General features: G+C 32.7%; 2 long non-coding RNA genes across 2 annotated transcripts; one reads left to right on the top strand and one right to left on the bottom strand.

Moving 5' to 3' along the window:
- Positions 1 to 9,953: 9,953 nt before the first annotated feature.
- Positions 9,954 to 16,994, bottom strand: LOC143042554 (uncharacterized). Its single transcript, XR_012968045.1, has 2 exons — positions 16,731 to 16,994; positions 9,954 to 11,503 (listed from the first exon to the last, which is right to left on the bottom strand). It is a non-coding gene; the product is annotated as an uncharacterized LOC143042554 (long non-coding RNA).
- LOC143042559 (uncharacterized) lies at positions 11,830 to 12,894 on the top strand. The gene is made up of 2 exons (XR_012968046.1): positions 11,830 to 12,122; positions 12,276 to 12,894. It is a non-coding gene; the product is annotated as an uncharacterized LOC143042559 (long non-coding RNA).
- Positions 16,995 to 24,768: the final 7,774 nt, after the last annotated feature.

Below are 24,768 nucleotides of genomic sequence, written 5' to 3'. Positions count from 1 at the left end.
GATAGCAATGCATAATTGAGTTTGTCCATGAAAAGTATTGTAAAACGTCAATTTCTTTATAATTTTGCAGAGTAATATCTACAAAATGAAATGTCTAATGTATATATTATTAAGTTTTTGTTTAGTTGGGATTATCATCTTTCATTGCACAGATATCAAATATTTAATATATATCTTTTTTTTCTAAGACCATTGTTTTTTTGAAATTATGATAAAGTGTTGTTTAAATATTAATTGTTTGTTTAAAAAATGCTTCCTAAACAGCAACCGAAAAACATATACTTCAAGGTTCAATTACATTTTACAGCATCAAAAACATTTTATTAAAGAATGTGATTATCGTCCAAATCTTGATGAAAGAAGTTTTTGTGAAGTCATTACATGGACTTACTAAGCATGCTTCTTCAGGTTTAAATTGTTACAAAAATATGATTTTTTTCCTAAAAGTGTTCAGCACTCTCTACACGACCTGTACAACCAAACGAACGTCTAACTTTGGCGGGATTTTCAGAGCCGTATGAAGATCATGGATACACATGTTTCTTTAACGTAGTCAATCAGTGGTATTAATAAATTAATAGAAATTCGATCTTATCTTTTATTGCGCAATCATGACATACATAGAACCCTAAAAATACTTCGAATCAAAAGGGCAGTTTTTATAAAGAAATGACCGTTCAGCTTTCTATGGAGGAAGGAAGTGACAAGCACATTTTCTTAAACAATAAGAAAACAATTAATTTTCAATTATACAACTGAACAAGATGTTCTTTAACTCATTGTAGAATTTATTTTATTCTCCATTGACAAATTATTGATTTTCTTTCTGACTCAATTTTTCTCAGTGATTTTAGAAAATGTCTTTGAAATAAAATATGCCACTCCTTTTCCAAATATGAGTTGCTTTCAACTAGTATAAGGGTTAACAGAGACATGTTATATTCAATTCAAATTAATACACATTTACATTACAAAAAATGTAGTTGGCAAAACTTTGACGAATGTTCGGTCCTAAATGTTCTTCAACTTCGTACTTTGGTTGTCATTTTCTACTTTTATTTTAACATCTGGCGCACAAAATGCATTTTGGTATCTATGATGATATATTTATAACCACCGTGTCGATGACACTTCTGATGTTATCACCAGCAAATTAGTCAGCACTTCTGTGTGGATATACATTGTCATTGATATGGCCATGATTATAAATCAATTTTTCATAAAACTAGGAAGACATAAGCAGTATAATGTTAAACTAAAATGTTTTAAAGATTCTTGTATTTCAAAATGAATAGAGTACGGTAATTTGTTTACAGATAGGATGAAGTATATTTGACACGTTTTTAAATTTTGGTTATAATTATTTAGTTGAAATGAACACAAGTTATTAGAGAATGGTAAATAGTTATAAAGATTTAGCAGCACACATTTTGAAACTGAATAACATAGTTGACCAAAATGTTCATCAATACGAAAAACATTATTGATTATTGTATTGATAGAACTCAAAGATTACATACGACATTTAAATGTACTACACTATTTTCACAAAGACAGTCGCAACATTAGTCTACGAGTATTTTTTATCATATTATCATTGTCGTAATTAGTAATTTCTACAGAGGTCCCTTTTTTTTGACGCCACATTTTTATTTAAATATCTAAACCAATTGAATCTGTAATTGAATTCAATTACCGCCATTTAGATATCTATATTATATCCCAAACATTATTTTTTTTATAAATCAAATCAATATCTAACGTTGATAATTGTATGTCTTACGACACACTCTTCGTTAGATTAATTTTAGTTATTGTTTGTTATTCTGTGTTTAACATATCAAAATGTACTATCATATTGTTTATTTATGTATTTATCTGTCTTTGGTGTTCTTGCAAGTATTTGAACTGTATTCCCGCCATGTAATGTTATCATTTTGCCGGTAAATTTAACATTGCCATCAAGTGTGGAGATTTGACTAGCCAGATTCTTTCCTCTTATAGTTGATGTGTTTCCCTAGGTTCGAGTTTGTAACCCGGATTTGTTTTCTCTTAATCTATTAATGACTTTTGAACAGCGGCATACTACTTTTGCCTTTATTTACGACATAAATATAGTCCATGATGTTACCTATGTCGCCTATGCAATAATGATAAACTAGAATTAAACAGTTCTTGTAAGTTAATGACATAGACAATAATAGTGCATTGACTTGACATATCAACGATATAAGGCTTAGAAACGGGGAAATACAAGTCAAAAGTATTTTATGTTATGTTTTGTATCAAGAAAATTATGTCATGTTGAAAGACATACAACATATTTCGCTTATTAATACGTTTTGTTTGAAACTTATAAATCAGTATGTTTTATGCTTATTTTTTTTTATTTTAGTCCATACTCAAACGAACTCGTTCACCATCGATTGGTTTCAACAGGTAATGTACATTTCATTCTGTTGTATATTTCTCCGCCTGATGTGAGACCTTTTTAAAGGGGGATTTTTTGGCAATGCACTATCATTGTCTGTATACTGCAGTATTAATAAGCGAAATATGTTTATCCAAAAAATGTAAAAGAAATAAGCCTGAGTCATTGGAAACAAGGACAGGTTGAAGAGGTCGTATAAATAATTAAATATAGTTTCGGCAACTTCTATTTAAATATTCATGAGGAAATGTGATATCGGGTCAATGACTGTATATGACATAGAAATATACTGTCAACGCAGTTTGACTGCTTAAATAGAACGAGTGCAGTATAAATAAAGAATATCATGCAAGTCATTTTATAATATGTTTTTTGACTCATGTATCAAGAAAATTATGTCATGCTGAAAGACATACAAAATATCTGTACGGCTAAGCATTTATCTTTTCTTTTGGTTTTTCGAAAGACAAACTGTGTGTTTTTGTACAAACATATGTGTTATCTGGGAGTGCAGAAACTATAAAGTCATAAAAGTTGGAGGTTAAGCTATTTGAATAAAAAACTTTCTACAAAAGTCAGGAATTTGAAAGTTGTTATCCATTCGTTTGATGTGTTTGAGCTTATGATTTTGTCATTTGCTTAGGAATTTTCCGTCTAGTATTTTACCCGGACTTCGGTATTTTTGCTATCTTACCTTTTGCAGTTTTTTTTAATCTTTATCATGAGTACGAGTTGTTTCATTAAAATATTAGGTAATGACTCTTTGTTATAAATAGCATGCCAGTATAAAGTCCTTGCTACTAGGCTAGTAATACCCCCGGGAAATAATAGTCCACCCGCAGAGGTATCTACTCAGTGGTAGTCATAACATAAACATAACCAATGTTACTGCACTTGTTGAGAATTCCGCTGGAGTTAAGACGTTGCGTTTTACCGTTTTGTATCTAGGGTTGACGTCAGTGTGCGACCTAGCCTTAAAAGCTCTGATATATGAAGTAAACGTTAAACTGTATGGATGTATTCACTACAAACTCCTCAGAGTCTGAATTGACCAGTTTTTGTGCTCGACCAGTAAAATCGAGCACACATTTTACTCGACTAGTCTCGACATTGTCTCGACTGTACTTAACTGTACTTAAGTGTACTCGACTGGGTCTCGACTTTACTTAATTAGTCTGATTCAGTACTTGATGATCTTTGTGTAGTCTGAAATGGTCTTGACCAAGGCTCGACCTGTCTCGACCTGTCTTGACTAGTCTCGACCTGTCTCGACTAGTCTTGACCTTCAAATTTAGTTTTGACTGGTGTAAATCAGCCAATCTAACTAAATTAAATATTGATCTTACAAAATTCAAGCTTATAAGTTGTTTGATATATTGCTGTGAAATGAAAGAATTTAATTTTACAATATGTAAAAAAAAAATTATTATATAAAAATTCAGATAGGCATCTTTAATTTTTTTTATAACTTTTTCAAATCAACTTGGATTTTCATCAAACTATGCAGATATCTTACATATATATCAAGCTTACTGAATCCCATTTCATTTAGTTTTTTGTTGTATTGCTGTAAAATTTAAGAATTAAAGTAGTTTTGGTATAAAAAGCTAGGATTTGCAATTCGGACAAAATAGAGATAGTACACTTTAATTTTTTTGATAACTTTTTCAAATCAACTTGGATTTTCATCAAACTATGCAGCTATCTTACATATATATCAAGCTTACTGAATCCCATTTCATTTAGTTGTTTGCTGTATTGCTGTAAAATTTAAGAATTAAAGTAGTTTTGGTATAAAAAGCTAGGATTTGCAATTCGGACAAAATAGAGATAGTACACTTTAATTTTCTTAATAACTTTTTCAAATCAACTTGGATTTTCATCAAACTATGCAGCTATCTTACATATATATCAAGCTTACTGAATCCCATTTCATTTAGTTTTTTGCTGTATTGCTGTAAAATTTAAGAATTAAAGTAATCTTGGTATAAAAAGCTAGGATTTGCAATTCGGACAAAATAGAGATCGTACACTTTAATTTTTTTAATAACTTTTTCAAATCAACTTGGATTTGCATCAAACTATGCAGCTATCTTACATATATATCAAGCTTACTGAATCCCATTTCATTTAGTTTTTTGTTGTATTGATGTAAAATTTAAGAATTAAAGTAATCTTGGTATAAAAAGCTAGGATTTGCAATTCAGACAAAATAGAGATAGTACACTTTAATTTTTTTAATTAATTTTTCAAATCAACTTCGATTTTCATCAAACTATGCAGCTATCTTACATATATGTCAAGCTTACTGAATCCCATTTCATTTAGTTTTTTGTTGTATTGCTGTCAAATTTAAGAATTAAATTAATCTAGGTCAAAAAAACTAGAATTTGCAGTTCGAACAAAATAGAGATAGTACACTTTAATTTTTTTTATAACTTTTTATATTCAACTTGGATTTTATTGAAACTATATAGCTAGCTTGGTGATTTATTCTTCTTACTGAATCCCAGGTTGTTATAAAGTTTGTTGTATTGCTGTCAAATTTAAGAATTAATTTAATCTAGGTAAAAAAAGCTAGGATTTGCAGTTTTGACAAAATAGAAATGGTAGACATTAATTTTTTTCATAACTTTTTCAATCAACTTAGATTTTCATCAAACTCTACAAATATCTTTGCAATATGTCGATCTTACTGAATCATAGGTTGTTATTTTGGTTGGTGTATTTTTGTCAAATTTAAGAATTTAATTAACCTAGGTCAAAAAGCTACGATATTAGAAATATATCTTTTCTCATAATTTGGGAAAAAGTATACATAAAATATTAATATAATTCCTTTAATGTTTTATTCCTTTTGATATACACTATATAAATATATCAAAAAGGGATGAAACATTAGAAATTATTAAAATAGTTATTCTGATTTGTGGTGATTTATAAAGCAATACCTTCTGCTTGGGGCAAACTTATTAAAAAGATCACATCTACCAGAGAGTTTTAAATTCTAAATAACATTTATTCAAAGTTGCAACATCCTGTTAAATCTAAATCGCAGGGCTTTTAATTCACTGGATAAGTAATACACGAGTTTAAGAAAAGTAGGGCTTTCTTTTTACCTGTAAAACTCACGTGTACTGATGTAATTAAATCATGTATAGTGTCATGTCATTAAATTTGACAAAAAAATATTTTAAAACTTCATAACAACCTGGGATTTAGTAAGATCACCAAGGTAGCTATATAGTTTTAATAAAATCCAAGTTGATTTGAAAAAGTTATTAAAAAGCTTAAAGTGTACTATCTCTATTTTGTTCGAACTGCAAATTCTAGTTTTTTTTACCTAGATTACTTTAATTCTTAAATTTAACAGCAATACAACAAAATACTAAATGAAATTGGATTCAGTAAGCTTGATATATATGTAAGATAGCTGCATAGTTTGATGAAAATCCAAGTTGATTTGAAAAAGTTATTAAAAAAATTAAAGTGTACTATCTCTATTTTGTCCGAATTGCAAATCCTAGCTTTTTATACCTAGATTACTTTAATTCTTAAATTTAACAGCAATACAACAAAATACTAAATGAAATTGGATTCAGTAAGCTTGATATATATGTAAGATAGCTGCATAGTTTGATGCAAATCCAAGTTGATTTGAAAAAGTTATTAAAAAAATTAAAGTGTACTATCTCTATTTTGTCCGAATTGCAAATCCTAGCTTTTTATACCAAGATTACTTTAATTCTTAAATTTAACAGCAATACAACAAAATACTAAATGAAATTGGATTCAGTAAGCTTGATATATATGTAAGATAGCGGCATAGTTTGATGCAAATCCAAGTTGATTTGAAAAAGTTATTAAAAAAGTTAAAGTGTACTATCTCTATTTTGTCCGAATTGCAAATCCTAGCTTTTTATACCAAGATTACTTTAATTCTTAAATTTTACAGCAATACAACAAAAAACTAAATGAAATGGGATTCAGTAAGCTTGATATATATGTAAGATAGCTGCATAGTTTGATGAAAATCCAAGTTGATTTGAAAAAGTTATTAAAAATATTAAAGTGTACTATCTCTATTTTGTCCGAATTGCAAATCCTAGCTTTTTATACCAAGATTACTTTAATTCTTAAATTTTACAGCAATACAACAAAAAACCAAATGAAATGGGATTCAGTAAGCTTGATATATATCTAAGATATCTGCATAGTTTGATGAAAATCCAAGTTGATTTGAAAAAGTTATAAAAAAAAATTAAAGATGCCTATCTGAATTTTTATATAATAATTTTTTTTTTACATATTATAAAATTAAATTCTTTCATTTCACAGCAATAAATCAAACAACTTATAAGCTTGAATTTTGTAAGATCAATATTTGATTTAGTTAGATGGGCTGATTTACACCAGTCAAAACTAAATTTGAAGGTCAAGACTAGTCGAGACAGGTCGAGACTAGTCAAGACAGGTCGAGACAGGTCGAGCCTTGGTCAAGACCATTTCAGACAACACAAAGATCATCAAGTACCGAATCAGACTAATTAAGTAAAGTCGAGACCTAGTCGAGTACACTTAAGTACAGTTAAGTACAGTCGAGACAATGTCGAGACTAGTCGAGTAAAATGTGTGCTCGATTTTACTGGTCGAGCACAAAAACTGGTCAATTCAGACTCTGAGGAGTTTGTAGTGATTGTTTCTGTATAACGATAGTAGAAATTAGCCCCGAAATTTATGGTACCGTGACCAAAGGGAAAATAGATACAAAATAGAAAGCCATTCGTTCAGGACATAAAGGAGTAATTGCAAGACTTTGGAAGTATTTTGGAGACATACGAGATAGTTCCGATATTGAAAGTGAGGAAGTCACAGCCATTTTAGATTCCGTGCTACAGAAAAGGGACATTCTAAAACATCTTGACGATAAAATTGTGGACGCTAGCTCGGATGCAGAAGTGGTGGATTAAATTCAGCAAACAGATGAGAACATAAAATTGAGAATGGAAATGGGGAATGTGTCAAAGAGACAACAACCCGACCAAAGAGCAGACAACAGCCGATGGCCACCAATGGGTCTTCAATTTAGCGAGAAACTCCCGTACCCGGAGGCGTCATTTAGCTGACCCCTAAACAAATATGTATTCTAGTTCATTTAAAAATCATAAAAGACTAAAAAAGGGCAGAGGTTCCTGACATGTTCGATTTTGATTTCAACATCCGTCAAATTAGAAAACGCGTTCAATCCTCACAATCAACTACTCATAATTTACCCTTCAATACTATCGTTTTTCAAGATAGTAATGTTACTCCCTCTGGTACACCCAGGCATACCTTGATTTCACCTACACCAATAGTGAACCCGCAAACGACTCCTCTCAATTGAACCCACACGCCAATTGTTTCACGTCGACAACGCAAGTCCAATCGAATGCAGTATCGTTTTATAATAGTAACCCCGCTATGTCAGAGATTATTCCTACTACATGTACGAACCCGTCTATGCACATTCCAACTTTACATTCGTCTTCTAGCGCAAATAATCAGTACCACAAATTACTAAAGTTGACTTTCAAAGGGAATATTATACCAGTTGCAGCCTTTAGTTGGTTTATTTATATATGTATATGAATATATTAAGGGTATCAGGGTCAAAAGGGTGTGACATCCATGTCATCTGAAATAAATACTATACATAGATCTAGAAATAGATAATTACATTTAAAAAAAAATACTATTAGAAGTTTTTGCAGTTTTGTTTTGTCTAAACAAATTAACACACAAAATGAACTTATAGTATTATGAATTTTTTAATTTAAAATTTTGGATACATTGGTAACACCGGTTTCTCTAGGATAATAATCCTGCCACGTCTGAATTGGGTCAAAAGATGGAAATGTGAATGTTTACAGGCGGTAGGTTCAATATCATACGATAAGCTCATGTGGCTCGTCATGGTAGGATCTAAAAATGAATCAAAGTTCATGAACTTTTGATTTAAAACCTTTATTTATTCTAACAAAGTTATTGAGACTTTGTTGAGGATTTTACCATTTACGGCAACAAGAAAACTTTAAGAATTTACAGCAAAATTTAAAGTTTTCGCCAGAAAATACTATCAATGTCTGGTTATTCTATGTTAACCCCTATGCAATCTCCATCCCTTTCTGAACTATAAATCGAACTGTAAAAAACAACTCAGTATCTTTCGCATGCCTTTATAATGTCTGATGTATACATATTAATGACAATAATTGTTGTGAGCACAAGATTCACCACACAGTTTTGATGTTCTGCTAAACCAAAAATTAAAAATCTGAAGTTACGTTTTGCAAAATTTGTTTGATGTGTACCGATTGAGATTTTAATTTAAGAAACATGAAATTGAGAAAGGAAATGGTGAATATGTCAAAGCGACAACCACCCGACCATAGAGCAAACAACAGCCGAAGGCAACCAATGGGTCTTCAATGTAGCGAGAATTCCCGCACCCGTAGGTGTCCTTCAGCTGGCCCCTGGTTTATCTAGAAGTTGAAATGCAGCTTTGAACTAGCTCCCAGTAGCTGCGAGTACTCGTGGTTTAATATTTTGTGTCTTTATGTTATTATTTTGTGTGTTAAGTGTGGTATTGTTACACCACTGTACCAATGAAGGAAGAAAGACGGATGGGTTGGGTGGTGTTAGGAGCGCAAACAATCATGTTAAACCCTATCACGAGTGACTATAACCAGTGGTTGTCGATGGTTGATATTTGTCATGTTTGTTTTTTGTTCAGAAGTTCTTCATTTCTTTATCGTTTACATTTTTATAGTTAGTATTCGTTATGGTTTTTGCTCGTTGTTGAAGGTCATACTTTGACGCAATTGTTCACATTTTGTTCCATTCTAGTAAGTATTTATCAGTCATGTATGACAAGCAAGTGTCGGTAGTTTTTTGTTTTTATCAATTCGTTATGTATTGGAGACGGTGCATATATTAAGGAAGAAATTAGAGGCACCAGTAGTTAGATCACCTTACCTCGTATGTTAAACTGAAATAAACAAGTCAAACGTTTATTTTCCTTACAAATGTCGCTTTACCTTAAACACCTTTTATAACTGTTTTGGTTAGCATATGATGTAGAGAATCGTCAATTTAAGGGCATTTAATATCTTAAATAAAACTAATAATTAGATATATAATCATCTGATATTGGACGACAGATATTGCACTTTTTGTCATATAAGTTACGATTATTTGAAAACGCTTATTAAACAGCAAAATGGATGCACACAAGTAAACATCGGAGTCACAAATCCGATTGAACCAAATTAGCTGCCCATTTCTATTGATTCGTCAACGTTTGTTTCAAATATGACCAACGGTTTACCCAAAATCATCAGCACCGTATCAGGACCCACCAGCACAGTGACAGGACCCACCAGCACAGAATCAGGACATGTCTAGACTGAGAAATTTTATAAAATTGTACAGATTTTCGCAAAATAATTTTACCATGTGGATTTGGGTATAGAAAGTGGACTCCAGGAGCATGTTTGTTTTATTTTTTCAGTTCCTGATTTTATGAAAATGAACACTTTTGTGTTACGCTTACTGAAACAGTTTAGAGGGTCAAATTTTTAATTGTTTTCCTACGAACCCATAAAAAACATAATTGAAACATCTCAGCTGTTTCCATCTATTTTTTATGCGAAAACGTCAAAATTCATCATTTTCGTTTACATATTTTCTATGACCACCAGCACCAGTCATGACCGAATAACCAGCACAGAACGTTTTTCTCGCAGGACAACCTTACCCACCGTGGTAAAGGTAATCAATATAACTGAGACGTCTAACGAGATGCACACGATATTGATAAATTTCCGCAACACCAAAGAGATGTCGTTGTACGTCATTATTATTGAGTTATAATTGATATGACATTTTTTGGAAGCTTCGTTACTGTTATACTAGTACTAGTATCAGGAATAAAAATAGTAAATAATTGCATAAATACTTCTATTTTGTAAACACATGAACACGTTGAAGTCCTTTTCCCAAATAATGTTGATTCCAATTTGTTGTTAGATATGGATATCTTTTTTTACCATAACACCTGTGTGCGTTGAATGTAATGTATTCCCCATTTAAGTCGTAAAGTACACCGAGTACCAGAGACCCATTGGTTTTTGTTACACACCAAGCCCTAGCCACAACTATTAAATCGCCCCACGGATTCAGAGTATCCCCATACCTTCCTAGTCCAGAATGTTCTATGGAACTAAATGATACAACTGCGTCAAATAATCCTAATGTTTTATCTAAAAACATTCGCCTATATTCAGATGGAACCATTGTTGTAATTTGCTCATGTTCCGATTTGATCCTTCCATATTCAAGTGTAACAATACTTTTTGCGCCTATCTCAAGCAAGCATGCTTCAACCCATGGTTTCTCGGATCCTATGACTAGGACACGCCCTCCTATCACTCCTGGTGCATGTTGTAGTCCGTCCCTTAGAGCGTTAGTTTCAGATATTCCGTAAGTACCAAACAGTTTACCTTCTTTAGCTCGCGCTAAATACTCATTGAGTAACGATTTAGTCCAAATAGGTATCCTCGCAGTACTACCAAGATATGGTTGGTTAAAATATGCCGTTTGCACTTTTATAAGTCCATTCATCGTATAATCATTCAATAAAATTGAAGGTATTTTTCTTGGAGCATTCGCAAGTCCATGAGATGAATCAACATATTCGTTTTGAAATAAAGCTTCACAATTTATAGTTGCTGTAATTTTATCAAAAAATAGTCCGGGAGTTCCTTTTCTTGAAGTATTACACAGCTGGCCACATACTAACCTTGTTTTGTTTATGTCTTCTAAATATGTTGAAAAATATGAATTGCTTTTAGAAGTCGTCTTCTCAGTAATAGGTTGTGTATGTTCTACATTGTTTTCAATAGTTATTAGTCTTCTTTGACTAAACAGTATTATGATTATAGAAAAGAAAAGAATAATCACAACAAGTTTCGAGTACTCCATCAATTTTCAAATACTTGTGTATCAGAAAAACTTTACAAAAAATGTATCCTGCAAAAGAAGAAGTATACAGGTTAGTGGTAATCAAAAGCGTTTTGTTTAAATGTGTTCTCGGGAGCACTATGTTATTCATTTTATCTATTACTCAATCCATACAAAAAGTTATCAAGTATAAGTAGGTTCAATTTACAAGCAACCTTTGAACTTTTAAAATACATTCCCCGTAGTAACAACCCTGGACGACATCAATTGAATTTACTGTTTCAAGAAAACTCTACTGATCTCCACACATTTACAACTTGTTTTTGCAGTCTTATATATCTGGATACCAGAACAGTAGTCTTATCTGTAGTTTCATCGATTGTGAAATTATTACTGGGTTGTAACAAACTTCAGTTAATTATTTATATGATTTATTTTACACCTAGGACTATATTTTATGTTATCTCTTATTTTCACTAACACCGGTAATCTAGTCAAGCAGACCTTGTTTATCACGTGATTACGCACCTATTGAAATTTAACAGGTGAGTCTCAAATCAGTCGGCACATGATCATTGAGAGTAGCACACGTTTGTGCAGTTGGGTTTGTGGTTTAGATAGCAATTTGGACATTATAATTGTCAGGACAGGACATGGATGTCCAAAGGCTAATTGAAACAACACTCGGGTAAGTTATTTTACTTATATTTTATGGTATATTGAGGTCAATTTGCTGTCGAGATGATATTTCTTGCTCGCGGTCCAAATGTACGGATAATTGCCATATTATTCATATTTATAGATAACGTAAGTAATTTTTGGGTTCAATTATTTTTTGCAGGGGTTTTTAGGCCCGGTTTTAGTGTGCGTTGGCACGTTGCTAATTGTCGACTGGTCGGAGATAATGGTGTCGATGAATTAATGGTGTCGGGGTTAAAAATGGTAACAACTCGGTGATATATTGGTTGGAGTTACAACGCATGGAGGCGGTGATAAATTTATAGTCCGTTTCTATTTATTTGGAGCAAAAATGTCCGTAAAATTATATACATTTTTAGTTGAGAAATCGAGAAGTCCGTGCAGTATTTATGCAGTTTAAAGCAGTTATAGTTTGTTATTCAGCATTATATTTATTCATACAAATTTAGTGTTCTCTTCAATCAATTTAGAAGCAACCAGATATATGTGAAAATTAGTTAATTCGTCCGTTTAATTATAAAGAGAAATTTAAAGGGGAACAACCCAGTTCATCATTTACATCTACAGTACGTACAACGAGGAACGTATCCGGTCAGTGTGCGGAAAGTGTGCAGGCCGAAATTTGTTTGATTTATGTTTATTTCATGACATTTTGTTTTGTTCCGTGTGTGTTTATTTAGTTACATTTGTGTTCTCATTTCATATTACATTTTTTGTTGAATTTACTTTATTTTGTTTTGTTAATTAAATTTATATTTTAATTTGGTTTTGTATGACATTGGCCACCTGACAATTCCCAAAGAACTTACTTCGTTACATGGGTGTCGATAAAATTTAAACATGTCTGACATTTTACAATCGTATCACTAGTAAACGAATTTCAGTAAACTTCTGAAAAGTCGGACCAATACATTATGCAGTCATGTTCATTCTTTCAAATTTTCAGGCTCAACTACCCTGATAGACTGACTATAGTCTGCAAGCGAATTGCAGTACTGAAATCACCGCAATGTCTTACATTTAAAATGAAAACAAAAATCAATTTTCAAGAGCTCTTCAGATCAAAATTACCGTTAAAAATTAAAACTGATTTACTAGTGAAGGTTATGTATCATAATGCTAATTTGAACTCTGGCTAAAATCAGATTAGAAAGGTTAAAGAATGAAATAGCGATAAAAGTTATAAGAACACAAATTTTTCTAAATTATCACCCATTATTGATGACAAAGAGAACTGTTTGAAAATATTTAGTGTTGAATTTCAGAATCTGTTTTAAGGAGGAACTGTCTATAGATTAATTCATGAAAAGATGCGGTTTGATTGCCAACGCGACAACCTTCTTCCAGAGACAAAATGTCGCAAAAAGATTAGGTCTACAGGTCATCGTACGGGCTTTAACAACATGAAAGCTATAAAAGGCACCGAAATGAAAAATGTAAAACAATTCAAACGGGAAAACTAACGGTTTGTTTTATGTACCGAACAACAACAACCATTAAATTACAGGTTCATGACCTGGGACAGGAACATACATAATGTGGTGGGGTTATAATATATTTTTAAGGGTGCGCCAGTCTTCCTTAACTTGGGTTATTGGTTTAACAGCACCCCGTGAGAGGAAACTATAAAAAGAAAGTCTACGTGATTTGGATAGACAATTTCAAGACATATATTCCCCTTCCAGTTCTTACAACAAAGGTACAGGCAGACGGGATTGGTAAATTAACAAACATGACCATTAATATAGGGGCCACCTGAAGGACACCTACAGGTGCGGGAGTTTCTCGCTACATTGAAGACCCATTGGTGGCCTTCGGCTGTTGTCTGCTCTATGGTCGGGTTGTTGTCGCTTTGACACATTCCCCATTTCCTTTCTCAATTTTATGTCCATTTACAATAGAAATATACGAGAGCAATGTTGACAGCTAACCAAATCGCCAGGTGTATTGGCACACTGATTCAAGCTTAAAGTTATCCATGGACTGAAATTACACAGAATTCAAGACAAAAGTCTTTTAAAGATTACAGGTTATGCAGCACCATTGCAAAAAAAACAGATAGCAATGGACGAGATAGAGACAAAATCAGCCGGAAAAAACTGAAATCAAATATCCAGACATACATCCCCAAATAACCGCTAGAGTTCCCTGTCAATCATTTAAGTGTATGTGAAAAGCAGTTACGACATAAGGAACATATCTGACGTCATCTGTGAAACGGTAATTTCATAATGGTCAACCAACTTGTGATGGGGTCCGTAAAATTTACGAAGGGATGATTTCAGCTTCACCATTTTGAACTCTTGATTTGATAGCTGCATTGTAAGCAGCAACGCTCTATCAAGGAAAACATGATGGGAATTACCAGCCCGAAAATATCGTATCAATTAGGAGATATATACTCTGTATGCAGGCGCTGCTGGAATGTTGTTACATAGAAATAGAACGTTCACAATTAGGAAGCTAAATCATCTCTTTTGTCGATTTGTTTTCAACCGACCCTCGTTGTCAATTTCTAGATGTAAAATATGATATGAGGCAAACTCAATTGTATTTTTTGTATCCTTTATCTCAAGTGTGATGGGATAGATTCGTTCAACATAGTCACCAAATTTTGATTTTTTTAGTGAGAGAACATCATTATATAGCGGAAAATAAAGTTAAAGGATATTGCTAACTTCTTATCTTTCTACTAAAAAGTTCCTGTATGAAGTCAGCCTCATATTAATAAAGGAATAAGTCGACAAGAAGAGGGGAACAATTGGTTTCCAATACTTCCCAATAGTTATTTTTTTCCAATATACATTGTTTGTCAAATAAATGTTTGAACATGAATTTCAGTCATTACAAAAAAAAAATATTGCAATTGGCAAGTTGAACTGATTACGTCATGTTTAATGTTTAATGTTCAATGTTCAAATCATGTGGTTTACAGAAACCGTGTTATCTTACTTTTGAAATTGTGAATGGACATGGGGAATATGTCAAAGAGTCAACAACCCAATCAAAGAGCATACAACAGCCGAAGTCCACCAGTGGTTCTTCAGCGCAGCGAGAAAATTCCGCAACCGCAGGTGGTCCTCAGCTGGCTTCTAAATAAAACTGTGTACTAGCTCAGTGAAAATGGACGTCACACTAAACTCCAAAACATATAAATGAACTAAATTAAAACAAAATACAAAACTAACCAAGACCAGAGGCTCCTGAATTGGGACAGCCGCAAAATATGTGGTGGGGTTAAACGTGTTTTGTGATATCTTAATCCTCCGTCTATACATCTAGTCAATGTAGAATAAAGAAACACATAGCAATACGCACATTAAAACTAAATTTGAAAGACGTTTCAGTCCGATGTCAGAAAAAGTAACAAAAGAATCTACGCAAACTGACAATGATACATAAATGAACAAAGGACAACTAGCAGTTACTGACATGCACGCTCCAGACCTCAATTAATCTGATTGAAAGATTATATCTTCAGTATATGGAAATCAAGTCTAATTTATATCAATAGGGGTTTAGTATCATACCATCATAAAATATATGAGAAGAACATAACCCATATCATGCCAACAACTGGTTTATGAATAGAAGTGCCACTAACCAAATAAAAAAATTATTGGCAGAAAAGTCAGCAAATTCTTTAGGGCATGTTTTGAATATTTAGTTCAGTTTTAACTTCAGTGATAACATGAATATCAATTGTATGGTCATATTTTATGAATTTACCGTTTGTAAAAGTATGAATTATTAGAACTACTAAAAAGGTTTGGCATGCCACAAAACCAGGTTCAACCCACCATTTTTTTCTTTAAAAAATGTCCTGTACCGAGTCAGGAATATTGCCATTGTTATATTATAGTTCGTTTCTGTGTGTGTTACATTTTAGCGTTGTGTTTCTGTTGTGTCGTTTGTTTCCTCTTATATTTGAGTGTGAATTCACATTACTATAAGACGTAGGACGGTACTTTTCTATCCCAAATGTATGTATTTAGTTTTAATGTTATATTTGTTATTCTCATCGGATTTTGTATAATGCTTAGTTCGTTTCTGTGTGTGTTACATTTTAATGTTGTGTCGTTGTTCACCTCTTATATTTTATGCGTTTCCCTCAGTTTTAGTTTGTAACCTGGATTTGTTTTTTTCTTCTATCGATTTATGAGTTTCGAAGAGCGGTATACTACTGTTGCCTTTACTTATCCCAGGCATAGATTACCATAGCCGTATTTGCCACAACTATTTCGACAATTTTGAGTAACGGATTTGTTTTTTGATCCGCATGAAATTGTAAGGGGGTTTCCTTTGAACGCATGCTATCAGGAAACTGTACTTACTTTAGTGTATGTTCTCTATGTTTGAGGCAAATTAATATCAGAGAAGTAAATCATTTGCAATTTTTGTTACAATAATACATTTTTAAACAATCTAGTCACAAAAAACAGAACTACAATAACGCGTAATAATTTCTTATTTGGTATTTCAATATGCATTTTGTAAGTTTGAATTCACATTACAGGATAATGTAATCAGCATGTTCAATATCATAAACTTGAGTAAATATTTAGAAATATGATGTTTACTGTTATATCATTATTACCTTCTCTTCTTTATCTTTTCTTTTACTCAGACCACACAACAAACCATAAAAATACAATGATTGGGCATATGTATTGTCACATTACAATTAAATTATCTGATATCTTGTTTTTTGTTTTAATTGGGTTTAACGTCTGAAGATTATCAATATAAATGAACCCACGGAATGTATCAATATTTGTATATATTTCTTCGCCTGAACGATTTTCCATTTGCAAGAAAAGACGAATTGGAAATACACTAATAAAAAAGTCATGAAACATGAAACAACTGAGACAATAACTAATGTATGTATTTAATTATTTTACAATCCAATTCTTAAACATGTATTTCATGCTAGTCTGTTAAGGATCCAATAATATGAATTGATTCATCTATATAAAGGTTAAACATAAATAAAGAACAGAACATTAATGTCCACCTGTGTTTTAAATCATTTTTGCGTATTTTCCTTGATTAAATAGTGAAAGGAAGTATCTTTTATAAAACTTTGCAGATGGAATAAAGGTTAAATGATAACTTTAATTAAGAAATAAACAATAATTGTTAAAACAACAAAACATCCTGGGTTTTTATACTGCAATTAAATGTTGGCAAACCAGGGGTTGACACCTTCCCACATACTGTTGTTTGAGTAACGATTTTTCTAAAGATGCTTATTAATTAATTGGTTAGAATATTGCCAGCTTATTTAATTGGTACAACTACAAAATTGGCTATTAATTATGGTATAAAATTCGTGGAACTGTCTTTTCCTAATTAATTAAGTCCCTAAGACAACTACCTAAAATACAAAAAATGGGTAACATTTTATGTTTCCATTTTGTAGATGTTTTTCCAAACGAGTACTGGAGTATCGCTCGGTAAATCGAACAAGTTGATTTTCCTAATAATAATGAATGTTTATCACATCTTCTTGAATTCACACATGATCATTGAACATTGCATGGTGATGTACATAAATTACGATTGAGTTCAGTTTAATGATAGTTATAATTTACTATGTCTACTACATTCACTACTGTAGTTTAAATTCAGTTTAATTATATACAGGCTTGGCAGATTACTACTATACTATGTTAAGCCAGTAAGATTATTAAAATGCATTGAAATTTACATTTATCTCAAAAAATATTTTTTCGTACATTTAAATACTTGCATGCATAAGCTTAAAGCTATCGTCTACATGTACATGTACTTGACTGGAATCTGCGCTTCAGTGCTAGATATCGATTGGCTAAATTAACAGAAAGCAAATATGTGACAGAAATAAGAATGACCAGAAAAAATATCACAGTTATCTTATATACTAGCAAAAAAAAAAAAAACCAAAAAAATGATACCCATCCTTTTTACATATTTTTTATTCATTACACACCTATGATGTATTGCGACTAGCTCTATGTTTCGAAAAAAGTCATGAGTCTGTATGTTACTGCACTTTTATTTTTGTTTAACCGGAAAATAACGTCATTTTTGCGTATTTTTTTCATTTTAGCGGAACCACATTTATGTCGTCCGAACACGGGTTTTAAATTTAATCCGGTCAACACCGGTTAGCAAAAGGTTATTGAAGGTTACATCCAAAAAAGCCGCTACCTATGCCTCGTCTACATGTACGCCAAAATGGACCTTTTATAGCTGACTATTCGGTATGGGCTTTGCTCATTGTTGAAGGCCGTACGGTGACCTATAGTTGTTAATGTCTGTGTCATTTTGGTCTCTTGTGGACAGTTGTCTCATTGGCAATCATACCACATCTTCTTTTTATATTGATAGAACTGTGGGAATGGTACAAGCAGGTATACGTCAATTGATGTCGCATGGAACTTCGGTGTTTCAAAATTGACAATAACAAGACTTATGAGTCGTGTAAGACATACTGTGTCCTCTAATGACAGTAAACGTTGTGGACGTCCAGGCGATACGACGGTACGTTAAGAATAAGATTGACTCATATCAGGGATCTGTTTTTGCCAGCTACCATTACCACTAGGCGAACACCTTGGTGGCATAATCCAAACATATCCGCCCAAACTGTTTGTAATAGGCTAAGAGAGGCTGTTTTGCGTTCAAGACGCCCAGTAAAAGAGCGCCATCGGACTGCATGCCTACCTTGGGCACACGCATGTTTGTATTTGAACCATTTTAGCGGCAAAACGTCATATTTATTGATGAGTCAAGATTTCGGTTACGTAGAAGTGAATGGAAAATGAGATTATACAGACGACAAAATGAACGCATGTGTGCATGAATGTGATCCCTTTGGTGGTGGTGGACTGATGATTAAGGCAGGAATCACACATTGTGGACGCACTGACTTGAAGTTTAAAAACGGAAGTCGTACTGGAGTTCGTTATCGTGACGAAATTATCTCCAATTTTACAACCATTCATTGCAAGGCACGGAAATCGGCATACTTTCCAACACGAAAATGATAGGTGCACGTTGCACGTGTATGCACACAATATCCTAGGCAGAGTAACATTGACATTATTCCATGGCCAGCTTTATCGCCAGGTCTATCATCAATTGCACATTTATGGGATGAACTTGACAAACGTGTACTAAGACTTCATCAGCCAGCAGAGTCAGTCAACCAACTACGAGCCGCCTTCCGGGAAGAGTGGATTTACATCATTTATTCAACGTTTAATTGGATCAATGCGTCGCAAATTGATTGATGTTATCAACGCAAGAGGTGGTCATACGCTATACTTTAATTCTTCAACTTTTGGTTTCGACAACTTCTTCAAACAGTCCGTGCAAAAAGGAAAATAATTGTGATCTGTTATCTTCGTTAAGTGTCTATGCTTTTATGTTATTGTTCCATGAAATACAAAACGGAAACACTTTGTTAAAAAATAAAATAAATATTTAAAAAAAAAATCTTAGTGTCGTTTCTTTTTGTGGCTATTATATAATGGTTTATTACAATACTATATATAAAATTATTAATTTTCGCGAACCATTTAGGTCTCAGGAAAGACCATTTTTAACCATCAGTAAGGAGAGTTCTACAAGAAATGTGAATACACAGAACCCCAATCTAATTCTAAAAGTGTTCATCATTTTCTGTTTCTTTTCTACTAACATAATTCGATTTTTTCTATAATATCTATTTAAGTGTTAAAAAAACTGCTATAAAAATAGATATTCCAATCCGCCGATTGGTGGAACTACTGAGGTGATTCATAAAATTCACAAACCTTAATAAACATTCCCCGATTGGTTGAACTATATAGTGGCGTCGATGTAAAGCAACACAAGCCTCGATGTACAGCACACTCTTCCCAAGAATAAGGAGAGTTGTACAAATAGTATGAATACCCAGACCCCCGATCCAATTTATCGTTTTCTAAAAATGATCAGGTTTTCATCATTTTCTGTTTTGTATCTTCTAACAACATTTTATTAAGTCTTTTCACTTTTTTGTGAAAAGACTTATTGTATTTGTTCTGATTATTATTAAGTCTTTTCACTTTTTTGTGAAAAGACTTATTGTATTTGTTCTGATTATTAAGTCCTTTCACTTTTTTGTGAAAAGACTTATTGTATTTCTTCTGATTATTAAGTCTTTCCACTTTTCTGTGGAAAGACTTATTGTTTTTGTTCTGATTATTATTTTTTTTTTTTTTTCTTCCGCCAAATTTTTTTCTTGCGCAAAATGTTTGTTTCGCAATATGTTGCTTAGATATTTCCCATATGGTCTCGTATAGTTTATGCGCTTTTAAATTTCACCCTGCTAAGCCGATCCATTTTCTATGTAAGAGTTATCTCCCTTTTCACTGTTTAACCTCTGTGTGCATCTCCTTCGTAACAAAAAAAGATAGCGACAAAATTCTTTTAACAAATTGTTCGTTACATCGTCAGTAATTTTTGGCGTATTTGGATCGAAGCGATTCGATGAAATTTTATAGGAGTTATCTACCTTTACAAAATAAATTTGTCGGTATGTTTATTTAACTCATAAACAGTTAACCGTATAACCCTGGAATGTTTTTATTTGAGTCCCCTAGGTCCTTACTTAGAAAATGAGGTCAAGGTCAAAGGTCAAGGTCAAGTTCTCAATTGTGACTTTTGCTTGTTTTTGCATTTTCTCTGACACTTTGAGAGATACATATAAAAGAACAAGTGCAAAATGTCAGCTTTATTGTAGTGAAGATATGCTACATTTTGTCTTATACAATTAAATGGCATCTTATAGGAGTTGATGCCCCTGAAATGTCTTGATATGAGGTTATTTGATAATAACTTCAATTAAGTTCATTATAAAGACATTTGACCTTATACAAAAGGTTAAGTGACAAATGACCTTGAAAAATGACTACCGGAAGTGACCTTGGGAAAACCGGAAGTAGCTTTTTTTGCAATTTTTTCACATAAAAGTACTCAGAATCCATATATTTTGTCATAAAGATACATGAACAGATAACTGAAGACTAAAAATGACTTCCAACAAACCGGAAGTGGCCAATTATCTCCCATTCTACATTCAAAAGTATATAGAAACTATATATTTTTGGAATCAGTGTGAAAGAAGCTATCATATGAGACCGGATGTGACATTCATTTCACCGGAAGTAGCATATTATCTCCCTTATATCACTGAAAAAGATAATTAAACCATTATTTATCGCATCAGTATGAAGAAACTACCTTATTATCCAAATTTCTTTGGTGTGGAAAGACTTTCAATTGTTCTCTGAACAATTGGTTTTTAATTAAGTCTTTTCACTTTTTTGTGAAAAGACTTATTGTATTTGTTCTGATTATTATTATTATTATTATTATTATTTTTTTTTTTTTTTCTTCCGCCAAATTTTGTTCTTGCGCAAAATGTTTGTTTCGCAATATGTCGCTTAGATATTTCCCATATGGTATCGTATAGTTTATGCGCTTTTAAATTTCACCCTGCTAAGGCGAACCATTTTCTATGTAAGAGTTATCTCCCTTTTCACTGTTTATCCTCTGTGTGCATCTCCTTCGTAACAAAATAAGAAAGCGACAAAATTCTTTTTACAAACTGTTCGTTACATCTTCAGTAATTTTTGGCGTATTTGGATCGAAGCGATTTGATGAAATTTTATAGGAGTTATCTACCTTTACGGAATAAATTTGTCGGTATGTTTTTTAAACTCCTAAACCGTTAACCGTATAACCCTGGAATGTTTTTATTTGAGTCCCCTGGGTCCTAACTTAGAAAATTAGGTCAAGGTCAAAGGTCAAGGTCATATTTTAGATTTTTATAAGTTTTTCATTTCCCTATAATTCTTGAACGGTTATAGATACAAAAAAATTAAGCAGTGAAAAATGCTTAGTACATTAAGGGGCAACTTTTTTATATTATGACTATATTGATTTTACCATCATATAAGGGACATAACTCCCATCGATTGTTTTTAAAAAGCCATTTTTAGGCAAAACTCTTAAACAAAAGGTCCTTGACCCAAAGGGTCTTTTGCAATGACCTTGTGGAGCAATGACCTTGACGAAGGTCACAAGGTCAAAGGTCAAGGTCATCAAATTATGTGGTTTTGGCACTATTTAAACAGTTTTATGAGTGTTTGAATTTCAACCAACCAACCAACCAACCAACCAACCAACCAACCAACCAACCAACCAACCAACCAACCAATCAATCAATCAATCAATCAATCAATCAATCAATCAATCAATGTTTCCGTTTCATGTGTTTGATACGGGATTCAAGGTTTCTTTTTTTCCGCTTGTTTTAATTGAGCCTATCAAACGTGTTTAACCAACATGTTTAACAAACGTGTTTAACCAACGTGTTTAACCAACCAACCAACCAACCAACCAACCAACCAACCAATCAATCAATGCATGTTTCCGTTTCATGTGTTAAATACGGGATCCAAGATGTTTTTTTCCGCTCGTTTAAATTGAGCCTATCTAACGTGTTTAACCAGCCAACGTGTTTAACCAACGTGTTTAACCAACATGTTTAACCAATGTGTTTAACCAACGTGTTTAACCAACCAACCAACCAACCAATCAACCAATCAATGCATGTTTCCGTTTCATTTGTTAAATACGGGATCCAAGATGTTTTTTTTCTTCGCTTGTTTAAATTGAGCCTATCTAACGTGTTTAACCAGCCAACGTGTTAAACCAACGTGTTTAACCAACGTGTTTAACCAACATGTTTAACCAACCAACCAACCAATCAACCAATCAATGCATGTTTCCATTTCATGTGTTAAATACGGGATCCAAGATGGGTTTTTTTCGCTTGTTAAAATTGAGCCTATCAAACGTGTTTAAACTACGTGTTTAACCAGCATGTTTAACCAACGTGTTTAATCAACCAACCAACCAACCAATAAATCAATGCATGTTTCCGTTTCATGTGTTAAATACGGGATCCAAGATATTTTTTTTTTCGCTTGTTTAAATTGAGCCTATCAAACGTGTTTAACCAGCCAACGTGTTTAACCAACATGTTTAACCAACGTGTTTAACCAACCAACCAACCAACCAATCAACCAATCAATGCATGTTTCCGTTTCATTTGTTAAATACGGGATCCAAGATGTTTTTTTTCGCTTGTTTAAATTGAGCCTTTCCAACGTGTTTAACCAGCCAACGTGTTTAACCAACGTGTTCAACCAACATGTTTAACCAGCGTGTTTAACCAACCAACCAATCAATCACTTAATGTATATTTCCCTGTCATGCGTTTAATACGGGATGCAAGGTCTCTTGAGGTTTTTTCCCTTGTTCTAAGTGACCCTATCAAACGTGTTTAATCAACCAACCAAAAAACCAACCAACCAACCAACCAATCAATCAATCAACCAACTAATCAATCAATCAATATGTATGACTGTTTATTTATGACAGTATATTGAAGGAACAAACTCTCAATTATTCAAGAAAATTTTTATTTTATTATTGTTCTTACGTCTCTTCTGAAAAAAAATCCACATATTCTCTGAAACTACAAGTCCAATCGACCTGCAAAATGTTTGTTTCGCAATATGTCGCTTAGATATTTCCCATATGGTATCGTATAGTTTATGCGCTTTTAAATTTCACCCTGCTAAGCTGATCCATTTTCTATATAAGAGTTATCTCCCTTTTCACTGTTTACCCTCTGTGTGCATCTCCTTCGTAACAAAAAAAGATAGCGACAAAATTCTTTTTACAAATTGTTCGTTACATCCTCAGGAATTTTTGGCTAATTTGGATCGAAGCGATTCGATGAAATTTTATAGGAGTTATCTGCCTTTACAAAATAAATTTGTCGGTATGTTCATTTAACTCATAAACAGTTAACCATATAACCCTGGAATGTTTTTATTTGAGTCCCCTGGGTCCTAACTTAGAAAATGAGGTCAAGGTCAAAGGTCAAGGTCAAGTTCTCAATTGTGACTTTTGCTTGTTTTTGTATTTTCTCCAACACCTTAAAAGATACATATAAAAGAACAAGTGAAAAATGTCTGCTCTATTGTAATGAAGATATGCTACATTTAGTCTTATACAATTTAATGGCATCTTATAGGAGTTGTTGCCCCTCAAATGTCTTGATATGAGGTTATTTAATTATAACTTCAATTAAGTTCATTATAAAGACATTTGACCTAGTACAAAAGGTTAAGTGACAACTGACCTTGAAAAATGGCTACCGGAAGTGACTTTGAGAAAACCGGAAGTAGCCTTTTTTGCAATTTTTACATATCAAAGTACTCAGAATCCATATATTTCGTCATATATATACATAAACTGATTACTGACGACTAAAAATGACTTCCAACAAACCGGAAGTGGCCAATTGTCTCCCATTCTACATACAAAAGTATATAGAAACTATATATTTTTGGAATCAGTGTGAAAGAAGCTATCATATCAGAGCGGAAGTGACATTCATTTCACCGGAAGTAGCATATTATCTCCCTTATATCACTGAAAAATATAATTTAACCATTATTAATCGCATCAGTATGAAGAAACTATCTTCTCATCCAAATTTCTTTGTTGTGGAAAGACTTTCAATTGTTCTCTGAACAATTGGT

The sequence above is a fragment of the Mytilus galloprovincialis genome, chromosome 1 (genome assembly GCF_965363235.1).
Source record: "Mytilus galloprovincialis chromosome 1, xbMytGall1.hap1.1, whole genome shotgun sequence".
NCBI lineage: Eukaryota > Metazoa > Mollusca > Bivalvia > Mytilida > Mytilidae > Mytilus > Mytilus galloprovincialis.
The sequence above is the reverse complement of the archived record's forward strand: the minus strand, read 5'-3'. Positions and strand labels throughout refer to the sequence as shown.